Source organism: Oryctolagus cuniculus, chromosome 6 (assembly GCF_051225735.1).
Source record: "Oryctolagus cuniculus isolate XC-2025 breed Fujian yellow rabbit chromosome 6, ASM5122573v1, whole genome shotgun sequence".
NCBI classification, from domain to species: Eukaryota; Metazoa; Chordata; class Mammalia; order Lagomorpha; family Leporidae; genus Oryctolagus; species Oryctolagus cuniculus.
The window spans coordinates 34,238,557-34,252,855 of NC_142872.1; the positions used below are offsets into that span (position 1 = coordinate 34,238,557).

The 14,299-nt window shown below is 40.5% G+C and overlaps 1 long non-coding RNA gene across 30 annotated transcripts in view; it reads right to left on the reverse strand.

Annotated features, from left to right (window-relative positions):
• The window catches only part of LOC149126097 (uncharacterized), a 434,465-nt gene that overhangs the window by 244,075 nt on the left and 176,091 nt on the right, over positions 1–14,299 (reverse strand). For 2 of the 30 annotated variants that reach the window (XR_016236306.1, XR_016236292.1), the window contains exon 4: positions 383–436. The exons of the other annotated variants lie outside the window; for them this stretch is intronic. This is a non-coding gene — a long non-coding RNA (uncharacterized LOC149126097). The remainder of the gene's footprint in view (positions 1–382; positions 437–14,299) is intronic. 30 annotated transcript variants of the gene reach the window in all.

Here is a 14,299-nt window from a genome sequence, read left to right on the forward strand (position 1 = left end):
CTCCAATCAGGAGCAAGTCCTGCTGTTTATTGGTTGAACTGGAGGCAGCTGTGTAGAAGCTGTTTCCCTTCTCAGCGCCATATTGTGGGAGAGCAGATGCATAGAATAAGTCTTAATTCCAGTAACTTAGTCTAGTCCGAGTTGCTCCCAGTTGCTCCCCACACTAACTCCAATTTTTCTAAAATTATTCCAAACGATTGAAAGGGAGGGAATTCTTCCAAACTCCTCCTACCGGGAGAGCATCACCTTAATTCAAAAACAAGGAAAATGCACAACAAAGAAAGAGAACTATAGGCCAACATCCATGATGAACATAGATTAAAAATTCCTCAACAAAATATTAGTTAATTATATCCAACAACACATCAGAAAAATCACTCACCTAAACCAAGTGGGACTTACTTCTGGTACAGAGGGATGGTTCAACATATGCAATCTGTAAATGTGATACATCACATTAACAAACAGAAGAATAAGAACTATATAATTATCTTAATAGATGCAGAGAAACCATTTGATGAAATACAACATGCTTCCATGATGAAAACCTTAAGCAAATTGGATTTAGAAGGAGCATTCCTCAACGCAATCAAGGCAATATATGACAAACACACAGCCAGCATCATATCGAATGGGGAAAATTTACAAACATTTCCCCTAAGATCCAGAACCAGATAAGGATGCCCAATTTTTTTTTTTTTTTTTTTGACAGGCAGGGTAGACAGTGAGAGAGAGAGACAGAGAGAAAGGTCTTCCTTTTGCCGTTGGTTCACCCTTCAATGGCCACCGCGGCTGGCGCGCTGCGGCTGGCGCACCGTGCTGATCCAATGGCAGGAGCCAGGTGCTTCTTCTGGTCTCCCATGCCGGTGCAGGGCCCAAGCACTTGGGCCATCCTCCGCTGCACTCCCGGGCCATAGCAGAGAGCTGGCCTGCAAGAGGGGCAACCGGGACAGAATCCGGCACCCTGCCCGGGACTAGAACTCGGTGTGCCAGCACCCCTAGGCGGAGGATTAGCCTAGTGAGCTGCAGCGCTGGCCTTGGATGCCCACTTTCACCAATGCTATTCAACATCGTCCTGTAAGTTTCAACCAGAGACATTAGGCAAGAAAAAGAAATCAATAGGATACAAATTGGAAAGGAGGAAATCAAATTGTCCTTGTTTGCAGATGACATGATTCTATACACAGGGGAACCAAAATACTCCATTAAGAGATTATTGAAATTCATAAGACAGTTTGGCAAAGTTGCAGAATATAAAATCAGTACACAAAAATCAATAAGCTTGATATACACAGACAATGCCATGGCTGAGAAAGAAGTTCTTAAGACCATTCCCATTCATGATAGCTACAAAAAAATCAAATACTTTAGAATAAATTTAACCAAGAGAGTAAAATATCTGTGATGAAAATTATAAAACAATAAAGAAAGAAATAGAAGAAGATAAAGAAGAAATGGAAAAATTTTCTACCTTCGTGTATTGGGAGAATTAGTATCATCAAAATATCCATAATACCCAAAGCAATTTAGAGATTCAATGTGATCCCAATCAAAGTATAACAAAATTCTTCTCAGATCTAGAAAAAATGATGTGGAAATTCTTGTGGAACTTCAAGAGATCCTGAATAGCTAAAACAATTTCAAACAACAGAAACAAAGCCAGAAGCATCACAATACAAGATTTCAAAACATACTACAGGGCAGTAATAATCAAAACACCTTGCGTCTGGCACAAAAATAGACATGTAGAGGAATAGAACAGAATAGGATCCCCAAAAGTAATTCCACCCATCTATAACCAGCTAATCTTTGACAAATAAGCTAAAATCAATCCCTGGAGAAAGGACAATCTCTTCAACAAATGGTGCCGGGAAAACTGAATCTCCATGTGCCTAAGTATGAAACAAGACTGCTACCGTAAACCTTATACAAAATCAACCCAAAATGGATCAAGGCTCTAAATCTACCATCTGACACCATCAAATTACTATAGGAGAGAACACTGGAAAAGTCTGCGAGACATTGGCATATGTGAAGACTTCGTGAGAAAGACCCCAGAAGCACAGGCAATCAAAGAAAAAATTGGCAAATGGGATTACATCAAACTAGGAAGCTTCTGTACTGCAAAACAAACTTCAGCAAATTGAAGAAGCTACAGACAGAATGGGAAAAAATATTTGCAACTGATAAAGGGTCAATATCCTGAATCTATAAAAAGTTCAAGAAACTCAACAAAACAAACAATCCAGTTAAGAAATGGACAGAGGACTTCAACAGGTATTTTTCAAAAGAGGAAATTCAAATGGTCAACAAACACATGAAAAAATGCTCAGGATCACTAGCCATCAAGGAAATGCAAATAAAAACCACCATTAAGTTTCAACTCACCCCAGTTAGAAAGACTCTCATACAGAAATCAACAAACAAAAAAGGCTGGTGAAGATGTGGGGGAAAAGGTCCCCTGTTGGTTGAAATGACAACTAATGCATCCATTGTGAAAGGCAATATGGAGATTCCTCAGAAAGGTGAAAATAGATATCCCATGATCCAGCAATCTTACTCCAACAAATTTACCCAAATGAAATAAATTCAGCATATGAAACTCAAAAGTCTTCCATAGCCTTGGCAACTCATGACTAGAGCCTGGGGAGATTACTGATGCCATAAACAAGAGTGTCAAATTGTTAAGTCAACAACAGGAGTCACTGTGTACTTACTTCTCATGTGAGATCTGTCCTTAATGTGTTGTCCAATGTGAAGTAATGCTATAACTAGTACTGAAACAGTATTTTGCACTTTGTGTTTCTGTGTGGGTGCAAACTGATGAAATCTTTACTTAATATACACTAAATCGATCTTCTGTATATAAAGATAATTGAAAATGAATCTTGATGTGAATGGAATGGGAGAGGGAGCAGGAGGTGGGATGGATGGGAGTGGGAGGGAAGTTATTGGGGTTGGGAGCCATTGTAATCCATAAACTGTACTTTGGAAACTTATATTTACTAAATAAAAGTTAAAAAAAGAAATTGTCTGTACCCTCATTTTTATTGCATTTCAATTCATACTAGCTAAGACATGCAATCAACCCAGATGCCCATCAATTGATGACTAGATAAAGTAAATATGATATAATATACTATAAAATACTGCTTAGCCATAAAAAGAATGAAACCCTTCTTTCACAACAAAATAGATGGTACTGGAAACCATTATATCTACTGAACTAAGCCAACCCCCAAAAGACAAATACCATACATCTTCCCTGATCTGTGGTAACTAAAACAGGACCAAAAAAATCTAATGTATAATTATTTGCATTGCAATCTGCATAAAATAAAATTATTCTTGTGCATAAACTCTTGAAAGTAAATGGCTTAAAGTCTTAATTAACTTAATTATTATCTCATAACCACACAGAAATATTTAAATGCTACATTGTCATTGTATCTGTTTCATGGAAAGAAATTATGAGTGACTAATTGACGAAAAACTGTATATAGGTGAAACTGTCATTTTTCCATTCAATTGTTGTTTATAGTCATTGTCTTTATTCCCACTAACCTAGGGTCTTTTTGCTTTTTACTCAAACTCCTTATTCGGTGAAGTATTAAGTCTTTTTACTGTAATGTAAATTAAAATGTTACCTCACAAACTAAAAATAAAAAGATAGAAAGAAGTGGGGGCAGGGATAGAGGAAGAGAATATCCTTATTTCTTATACTTGTATTTAAAAGTCATACTGAATCTGTTGAAAATTAATTAAAAGAAAAAAGAAATACCCTCATTTGTGTGTGTGTGTGTGTGTGTGTGTTTAACACTACCATGTGCTACCCTTGGGGATACAGGCATGGGATAAGGTAGGCAAAATTTCTTTCTTTGTAGGAGCATAATTCATATGAAGAAGAAACAAAATAAAAATGGAAATAAGGACAGTGTAGCACTTTGAGTTTTCACTACCTGTGGGGGTGGTTATGCTAGGGGTGCCTATTAGATACCCATAAAGACAGCTGAATGTATGGCTGGAGATCTCAGACTCAAGGACAGGACTGAAGGCATAAACTTGAAAGTTACAAGTATATAAATGTTATTTAAAGCCATGCCATTAGCAGGAAACTTAAGGATTCAGTACATTCAGAAAAAAAAAAAAAAAAAAAAAAAAAAACAGGGAGAGAGAGAGATGGCCTAGGAACTCTAAGACAAACCACTGGATTAGTCAGAAAAAAGAATAGAGGAGAACCCAGCACGTTTGGAGGAAAAGCATATTCCTGGCCCAGACTCATGCTTGGTCTGCTCTCAGATAATGACTGGGTGTGACGGAGGTGCCAGTTGTCACACCCCATCATCACTGACTGGGCTACTCTTGCTTCCAGACTCTCCACTGGCCTGGATGATCTTTTCAGGACTGCCATAGTCTGGAATTCTGTCTACAAGGCTTCCTTCTTTCTCTTCTCTCCAAAGGGCCAGACCTGCCTTGTTGTCTGAAAGGTCCCCCTTCCTAATACAGTCATAGTTCATAGGTCATAGCCCCTGTAAGCCTCTTGCATGGTTATTCTTGTCTTAGTGTCTGATTTTCAGAGCAGGATAATCCTAAGGGTTGTGCTTTTGCATCACATTTCAGAGTTTTCTCAGGGAATTTATTTCTGGTTTTCCACTGTGCCTCTGACCTGACAATAACCTTTGGGCCAGCTTCTCTTTCCTTGATCACTTCGCCCTTAATTACCCATTCTCCTTGCACCTGCCAATAAATCTTTGCATTTGAAATTTTGTCCGGGGGTAGGTTATAATATAGGGAAAACAGTAAACAAAATATTTAAAGTATTTTCCAGCAGTAATTTAAGGGTGTTACTGTGCTTTGGGTTTTATGTAAGTAGAAACACTCACATATTAATCAGAACACAAGCCAAGGGAAATGGCTAATGGTCACCACCCACTGACCAGCACTACCTGTGCTCATTCAGGTGGTGTCCAGGATTTCCATCTCCCAATTCTAATAGCCACTGACACAACAGATGGCTGAGATATTCCAGGGTTTATTTGTATGCAGATATTGTGCAGTTAATGGGAAGCACCTTAGCATGTGAGCCAAACAGTGGAGTAAGCATCTGGATGGATGCTTTGGACAGATGGGCCTAGATTAAGAAAGTTATTAATGTTGTCAAAGAATTGAGGACTGTTATCACCTTCTAACAGGGCATCTGTGGAAGTCCCTTGATTCTCAAATTTTTGGCCCTAGCCTCAGTCATGTGTGTGTTTGTGTACATTTGACATTTGTTAATATTTCCAACTCCCTGTTAGGTTTAATTTGGTCCTAGAAGTCTGCCCTCAGCAGACTTGTAACCCTCAAAGGCCCTGAGTTTTATTCAACTCTTCATAATCCAGTTGTTCATTCTCTCTAGAGAAGAACTTTCTCAGACCACATAGTTTCATCTTGGGCTCCTTTTTAAACTACAAAGCAATTTAAAAGGAAAGCAAGGGACTTAATTGGAAGCCAAATCTTCTCAAGAACCCTGTGATACACTTACAAGAATTTATGTAAATGAAACATAATCAAGGAAGAGCAATATTAATTATCTAGCAAGAAGAGGCAACCTAAATGCTTGAAAGTATCGTGTCTGTTAACTGAATTATTATGTAACCACATGATTAAAATAATATATAATCTTTGAAAATCGTGCAGGCAATGATGTATTATCAAGTCAAAAAAACAATAACATAACATAAAAAGCATTTCAAGGAAATTTTTAAAAGTATTTATTTATTGTTTGAGAGGCAGTTACAGAGTGAGACAAGGCGGCAAAAAAAGAGTGATCTTTTATCCACTGGTACACTCCACAAATGGAAACAAAGACTGTACCTGGACCAGGCCAAAGCCAGTATCTTCATCCAGATCTCCCATGAGGGTGCAATGGCCCAAGCATTTGGTCATCTTCCCCTGATTTTCCAGGCTCATTAGCAGGGAGCTGAATTGGAAGTTTATCAGCCGAAACCCCAGGCAACGCCTAGATGGGATGCCAGTGTCACAGGTGGCATTTTAACCCACTGTGCCACAACACCAGCCTCCACAAGGAAATTATTTTTCAAGTATGTTATATACAGAACTGCACATGTTTCTGAATTTTATGCCCATATGTGTACAAAAAAGACTAGAGGAGTATCACAAATGGTCACTTCTAAGTGATAGAACGATGCATGTTTTTCTTCTGCATGCTCACAATATTTTGAATGAGCATCATTTCAACATCAGGAAGTAAAAATGGGTAAATAATTAGAGAAGATAAAGTCTCAACATTTTCCAAAGACCTCATTTTCCTCTGGATAGAGTAGGGTAGAGCCAACAGCCACAGGTCAGGCACCTATACTGGAGCAGCTGAAACAAAGAGTTCTCATTAGCTCTTTGCTTTTGTGTCCTGAAGTATGCAGATTCTGAGGAAAGCTGTGGTCACTCTTCGCAGGGGCAGATAAATTAACAACAAAGCTAAGAGATCATCAAGCACCTTCTGGGTTATAGGGAAAACAAAACTGCTAAAGAAACATGTGTAAACTTCTGACCCTGTAACAAAAGAACATCAGAGATGGATTCCAGTCTGTTCCCCTGCCATTTTCCACAGAATGAGGGAGATTAATTACTTTAAAGGCACAGCAACAAGGGCTTTGTGCTTTTACACCACAAATGGGAAATTTCAGAAGCTGAACTTTGGGCACGTCCCCTCCTGTCAACTAGACACTTGGTTTTAACCTTGGATTAAGAACTGGTAGGCTGTTAACCTCCCAGTGCTTCCCATGGTGATATTTGAAAAAGTGCAGTAATTATCTTGCTGTTGCTCTCAGAGAGCTTAGGTGCAAGACAGAAAAATAGCTGCGGGGCCATCACTGTGGCACAGTGGGTTAAAGCCCCGGACTGCAGTGCCGGCATCCCATATGGGCATGGGTTCTAGTCCCAGCTGCTCCACTTCTGATCCAGCTCTCTGCTGCAGCCTAGGAAAGCAGAAGAAGATGGTCCAAGTCCTTGGGCCCCTGCATCCATGTGGGAGACCCACAGGAAGCTCCTGGCTTCGGATCGGCACAGCTCTGGCCATTGCAGACCTCTGGGGAGTTGTGTCTCTGTCTCTCTCTGTCTCTCTCTCTGTCTCTCTCTCTCTCTCTGCCTCTCAAGTAAATAAATAAATCTTTAAAAAGAAAAGAAAAATAGCTGCAAAGGGTAGAAGTTTGAGGCCTACTGAACATTCTGAGATGTATGTAAGGAAAGGCTTTCTCGGGAACCTCATCTTGGAGCTGACGTATCTCTGCTCACAGAATAGAAGAGAGCTTTTGGTTCCAGGGTCATAAAGTTCTTGACTGCAAGTAAGAGACGTTGATTTGAATTAACTTAAGATTAGCATGATTCTTCAGAAAGTTTTCAGGGCAGGAGAGAGAAGGAAGAGCAGCTGGAGCAGTAGAGACCAGAGCAGAAAGGACGACGTGGAGTCTGGAGGTCCAAGCAGGAGGACAACGGCCTAGCAGGTAGCACAGCTTCACAGTGGGCAATCCCACAGCTGCTCTAAGGCACTAGCACTGCTGCTGCCGTAACGCATCTCCAATTCCTGCTGTCCTTGGGTCATTCGTTCAGGTTACAACACTCTGGGTGGCAGAGCACAGGTCACATGCCTGACACATTCAGAGAGGCAGGAAGAGGGGAGACGCACCTGCTGCTGCAGCACTAAGTGATTTCCTAGAAACACCCTTCCAACAGGCCTATACCTGGCGGAGCAAAGTCATTTCCCTTAATCTGTGTATATCTCTTTCTCACAGCCATAAAAAGACAAGCTAATAGCCACAGTGATCCCATCAATGGGGCTGAGACAGGAAGCATCATGACAAAATGTAGTATGGGCTAGGTCACTGCATTCTGACCTCAAGAAGCTTTTTCTGCTCTTATTTCATTGCCACTCTATAAAGCCCAGGCTTTATTTGCAAGTATGCAACAGTGTGTCCTAAAGACCTTGCTCCACTCTGCTGCTCCACCTTCTTTTAAAGCTGCTCCCTGGGGCCGGCGCTGTGGCACAGCAGGTTAATGCTCTGGACTGAAGCACCGGCATCCCATATGGGTGCCACTTCGAGACCCGGCTACTCCATTTCCAATCCTGTTGTCTGCTATGGCCTGGGAAAGCAGTCAAGATGGCCCAAGTCTTGGGCCCCTGCAGCTCCTGGCTCCTGGCTTCAGATTGGCTGTTGCACCCAATTGGGGAGTGAAGCATCAGATGGAAGACCTCTCTCTCTCTCTCTCTCTCTCTCTCTTTGTGCCTGTGTGTGTGTGTCTGTCTCTGCCTCTCCTCTCTCTGTGTAACTCTTTCAAATAAATAAATCTTAAAAATAAATAAAAGTTGCTCCCTGGCCAAAACATAGCATCTCTACCTACTCTTTCTTTACTACATATCACAATCTATCCATTCTTCACTAACCAATTCTACAGCCTAGCCTACTGCATGACAGTTACCCTGCCCACTCCTCTTGCAGCAGCTCTCAGCCTCCTCTGAGCTCAGGTGAGACCTCAAGTCCACAACCCTCTGAAGACCATGACTCCAGTAATTCAATCCCAGAGTGGTGCTACTTTTGGAAATGTGCAGCCCTAATAGGCAAGAAAGTCTCTTGTACTCTATATTCAATGGAGCCCCCAACCATCTACCACCCTATCCATCATGAAACACTTTTCCAATTTCACCCCAACTCTTTACTACCCTCTTCCTTCTCATCTGTCTTTATTATGCAAATAAGATTTAAACTTTTCCAATTAGTCTTTCTTCCTTACTTGTTTGCTTGATTTTATGCATCTACTGATATGACTGTTTCTCTCCCTCTCCCTTCCACACACACACACACGGATAGACCAGAATCTTTCTGGCAGAGATAGGCTCTCCTGAGAATGGAAGGAGAGAAATTAACCTACAGATAATAGGAGGCTATATGAAAGGGGAAGAAGTATTGTAACCACTGTGAGGTTAAAGGTAAGCAAATTTTATCCCGCCACATATAAATTACTCATTTAGGCTAACTTGAATTAAAATTCTTTGCATTCATGCATTTTTTCCCCAACTAAATATCCAGATTTTAAAGGGCAGAGACCGAGTCTCATTCATCTATTTTGCCTTCATGAAACTTAGTCCAGTACCTGATACAGCAGCCATATGATAGCAGTAAAATGAATTAATGAGCACATTAATTAGCTCATTAATTGATAACCAGCACCAGCAGGTCTCCAGTAGCCATGGCTGTGCTCTCTAACAGTGATGCAAGGAAGCAAATTAATAATTTTGCAGCTCTGACCCTTGAAGGTTTTATTTCTGCCACATTTGTAGAGATATCACTAATAAGAATAAATGGGATCTAGCTGAGAGATAGGCGAACTGGTAGGATCCCAAGACTCACTCTGATCTTCCTCTGAAGGAAAGGCAGATATAACTCAGAGTACATTTTTTTTCACATTTTTTTATTTAGTAAATATAAATTTCCAAAGTACAGTTTATGGATTACAATGGCTTCCCCCCCCATAATTCCCTCCCACTCCCACCCCACCCACCTCCCGCTCCCTCTCCCATTCCATTCACATCAAGATTCATTTTCAATTATCTTTATATACAGAAGATTGATTTAGCATATATTAAGTAAAGATTTCATCAGTTTGCACCCACACAGAAACACAAAGTGTAAAATACTGTTTCAGTACTAGTTATAGCATTACTTCACATTGGACAACACATTAAGGACAGATCTCACATGAGAAGTAAGTACACAGTGACTCCTGTTGTTGACTTAACAATCTGACACTCCTGTGTATGGCGTCAGTAATCTCCCTAGGCTCTAGTCATGAGTTGCCAAGGCTATGGAAGCCTTTTGAGTTCTCCGACTTTAATCTTATTCTGACAGGGTCATAGTCAAAGTGGAAGTTCTCTCCTCCCTTAAGAGAAAGGTACCTCCTTCTTTGATGGCCCCGTTCTTTCCACTGGGATCTCACTCGCAGAGATCTTTCATTTAGGACCTCTTTTTTTTAATTTTTTTCCCAGAGTGTCGTGGCTTTCCATGCCTAAAATACTCTCATGGGCTCTTCAACCACATCTGAATGCCTTAAGGGCTGATTCTGAGGCCAGAGTGCTGTTTAGGACATCTGTCATTCTATGAGTCTGCTGTGTATCCCGCTTCCCATGATGGATCATTCTCTCCCTTTTTGATTCTATCAGTTAGTATTAGCAGACACTAGTCTTGTTTGTGTGATCCCTTTGACTCTTAGACCTATCAGTGTGATCTATTGTGAACAGAAATTGATCACTTGGACTAGTGAGATGGCATTGGTACATGCCATCTTGATGGGATTGTATTGGAATCCCCTGGCACGATTCTAACTCTAACATTCGTGTCAAGTCCGTTTGAGCATGTCCCAAATTGTACATCTCCTCCCCCTCTTATTCTCACTCTTATATTTAACAGAGATCACTTTTCAGATAAAATTTAAACACCTAAGAATAATCGTGTGTTAATCACAGAGTTCAACCAATGGTACTAGAACAAAACAAAGAAAAAATACTTAAATGGATAAAGTATTACATTGTACATCAACAGTCAGGACAAGAGCTGATCAAGTCACTGTTTCTCACAATGTCCATTTCACTTCAACAGGTTTCCCCTTTGGTGCTCAGTTAGTTGTCCCCCATCAGGGAGAACATATGATATTTGTCCCTTTGGGACTGGCTTAATTCACTCAGCATAATGTTTTCCAGATTCCTCCATCTTGTTGCAAATGACCAGATTTCATTGTTTTTTACTTCTGTATTGTATTCTGTAGAGTACATGTCCCATAATTTCTTTATCCAGTCTACTGTTGATGGGCATTTGGGTTGGTTCCAGGTCTTAGCTATTGTGAATTGAGTTGCAATAAACATTAATGTGCAGACAGCTTGCTTGTTTGCCAATTTCATTTCCTTTGGGTAAATTCCAAGGAGTGGTATGGCTGGGTTGTATAACTCAGAGTACACATTTTTACTTTTTTTAAAAATTTATTTATTTGAAAGTCAGAGTTACACAGAGTGAAGGAGAGGCAGAGAGAGGTCTTCCATCCACTGGTTCACTTCCCAATTGGCCGCAATGGCCGGGCTGTGCCGATCTGAAGCCAGGAGCTTCCTCTAGGTCTCCCATGCAGGGGCCCAAGGACTTGGGCCATCTTCTACTGCTTTTCCAGGCTATAGCAGAGAGATGGATCAGAAGTGGAGCAGCTGGGACTCGAACCAGCACCCAAATGGGATAGGTCATATGGGATGCTAGCACTTCAGGCCGTGGCTTTACCGCTATGCCATAGTGCCAGCCCTGTGAGCACACACCTTTAAAATGGCTTTAATTCCCTTGTGTCTGGAAATAGCCTCTAGAAGTGACAGAGCAGAAGGCTGAGAGAAGATCCCCAAGGCACTGAGGTTGAGGGGTCAGCAAAGCTGGGAATTTAGCAGCAACAGCCCTCAGCAGAGGGCATATCATAGAACCCTACTCTCCCCTTGCCTCATGTTTGAATGCTCCAATAAGAGTGATGATTATGCCACTGATGTAATATTTTCTGCTTTCATAAGTTAAGTGCCTCATTTAATCTTCTAAGCAATTGTGGTATGTTTTGCTGTATTCCTATGTATCCCCACCTCATTTATTTTTATTTTATTTTATTTTATTTTTGGACAGGCAGAGTTAGACAGTGAGAGAGAGAGACAGAAAGAAAGGTCTTCCTTCCATTGGTTCACCCCCTAAATGGCCGCTATGGCTGGTGCGCTGCAACGATCTGAAGCCAGGAGCCAGGTGCTTCCTCCTGGTCTCCCATGCAGCTGCAGGGCCCAAGCACTTGGGCCATCCTCCACTGCACTCCCTGGCCACAGCAGAGAGCTGGACTGGAAGAGGGGCAACCGGGACAGAATCTGGCTCCCCAACTGGAACTAGAACCCGGGGTGCCAGCGCCGCAGGCAGAGGATTAACCAAGTAAGCCATGGCGCCGGCCTCACCTCATCTATTGAATTCTACAATTTAAAGCCACATATAATGAAAAGGCACACACTGTAACAATGGTGATTAAATAAACACAGAAACAAATTTGTATCCCACAGAAAAACATGCATCAGGAGGTATTGACCTTATAAAGAACAGTTATGATGATAATAAAGTAACTGTTCTCATCAAAAGATAAGAAAACTAAGACACAGAATCTAGGAGGGTTGACTAAGGCAAAAGCATAATGGGCCAAGGTTTGAATTTTCTGATCCTGGGCACCAAGTCACCACATTAATTGTTTGTATGCCCAAATCAATTTAGAAATTAATGAACTCAGAAAAAATGTCTTTCTTACACCACTTGACAGCTTTTAACATGGTGGTTTGCACTGAAATTTTATAAGATCATGATATATTGTGCTACCTTGGGGAACGTGCCATGGATTTAGCTTCTACCTTGAAATCAACGTCTCTCGAAAATTATCTGATGTTTCTGAAGAAGATAGAAAAAAAGAAACAAGCATCTGGGAACTTCACTGCACATGGTGAAAAATAAGAAGAAAAATTACCTGCCATTTACATTGTATCAGGCATTTTGCTAAGTTTGTTTTCCATCTTTGAAACGAAGAAGGTAAGGCTTTCCTGGTTTGTCCAAGTAGTGAAATCAGAATTAAAATCTAGACAGGCAAACTGTAGAAGCAATGTTTTGCACTGCTGGACTATAATGTCGCCAAGAGGAGCCAAAAATTGAGAACCTGAGTGGCAACATGTTACCATGGCAACAGCACCCACTGTCAGGATATAACCTGGCTGTTACTCCACCCAGATCAACCTAACCTCACCCAACCTCCATTTCTCCATCTTTAAGATGGAACTACTGAAAGCTCTATACCACAATTTGATATGAAGATGAAGGCACACAAGTTATACAAAGGACTTAAGCCAGTAACTGGCCCATGGTAAATACTCAATAATCTTGTTAATATTCTCTTCATTGCAAAGAGAACACGTGACATTTCCTGGAGTATTTTATTTTTTAAGGTAAGATTGTAATGTATTCTCTGAAATTTCATTTAGTCTGCAGATAAAAAGTAGAAGGATGGGTAAGGTAATGTAGAGAAAAAAATACTTGGCACATTTGTCTGGTACAACAACTGCCATAGGTAATACATCCAAACACAGTGGCTCAGTACATCCCTTTTATGTAGTAACTGAGCCTTTCCTCATCTCAACTTACTTGTTGTCCTCTCATTACCCTTTCAATGTTCCATTTAAAGTCTCCTGAAATGAGCAGGTGCCTCTGTTCATACATACTTCATTCTACTCTTAAATACAGTTTATCTCATTTGCATATGGATGATCTAATTATTTTATAACTTAATAGGGTACTTTTAACCTTATCTACTGGGAGTAGCCAGCTAAGAACCACCTAGTCTTCCTTCAAATGGTTAAACCTCAATGTGTTGGTGTTTGACTCATATTTTAGACACAAGAATGGGAGGTCTCTGCAGTCTCTGGCCCTACCTGGCCTCTCGCTTGATGAATGTAAGCAGTAACATCATATTCTACCAAAACCATTAATTTCAAATGATCTCTTTCAATAACGTAATATACAGAATGTTTCCAAGCATATACAACTGTAAAAGTCTATCTTTGCAACACACTAGCTCTATACATATGATGCACTCAATCTTAACGTATTCCCTTCTTGCTTCAGTAGATTTACTTTGATTAACACTCCCCACTAATTAGCCAGAAGAGAAGAGGTAAACCAAATTTCCCCAGGGCAGGCCAATATCAATGCCAAGAACACCATTAGTTCATGTAGAGCCTTTGTACAAAATAGAAAAAGGACTCTTCTGGCAGCTATGGCCTTGTGAGAAAACAAATTGTAGGGCAAGTCTGGATTGGACTTCATCTACCATTTTCCTACTTTTCTAGATACTCTTAACAGTGAAAAATCAAGATAAATATGAATGGTGGTCATCTTTTTTTCTAGATAACCTATTACCTGGTCTTCTTTTTATTTGTTGCTTTTGCAACTTTTAATTTTTATTTATTTGAGAGGCAGAGAACCAGAAAATTAATCATTATCTATTGGTTCACTTCCCAGTAGTCCACAATGACTGGTGCTGAAGCTGGCCAAGCAGGCCAAATCTGAGATCCAGAACCCCAACCCAGGTCTTCCATATTTTTTGTTCTTGACAACCCCTATCATATTCTCAACACAGCATTTGAGTTGATCTTTTCAAAATGTAAATCAGAACATGACTTTCCTGCTTGAAATCCTTACACTTGGAATAAAAT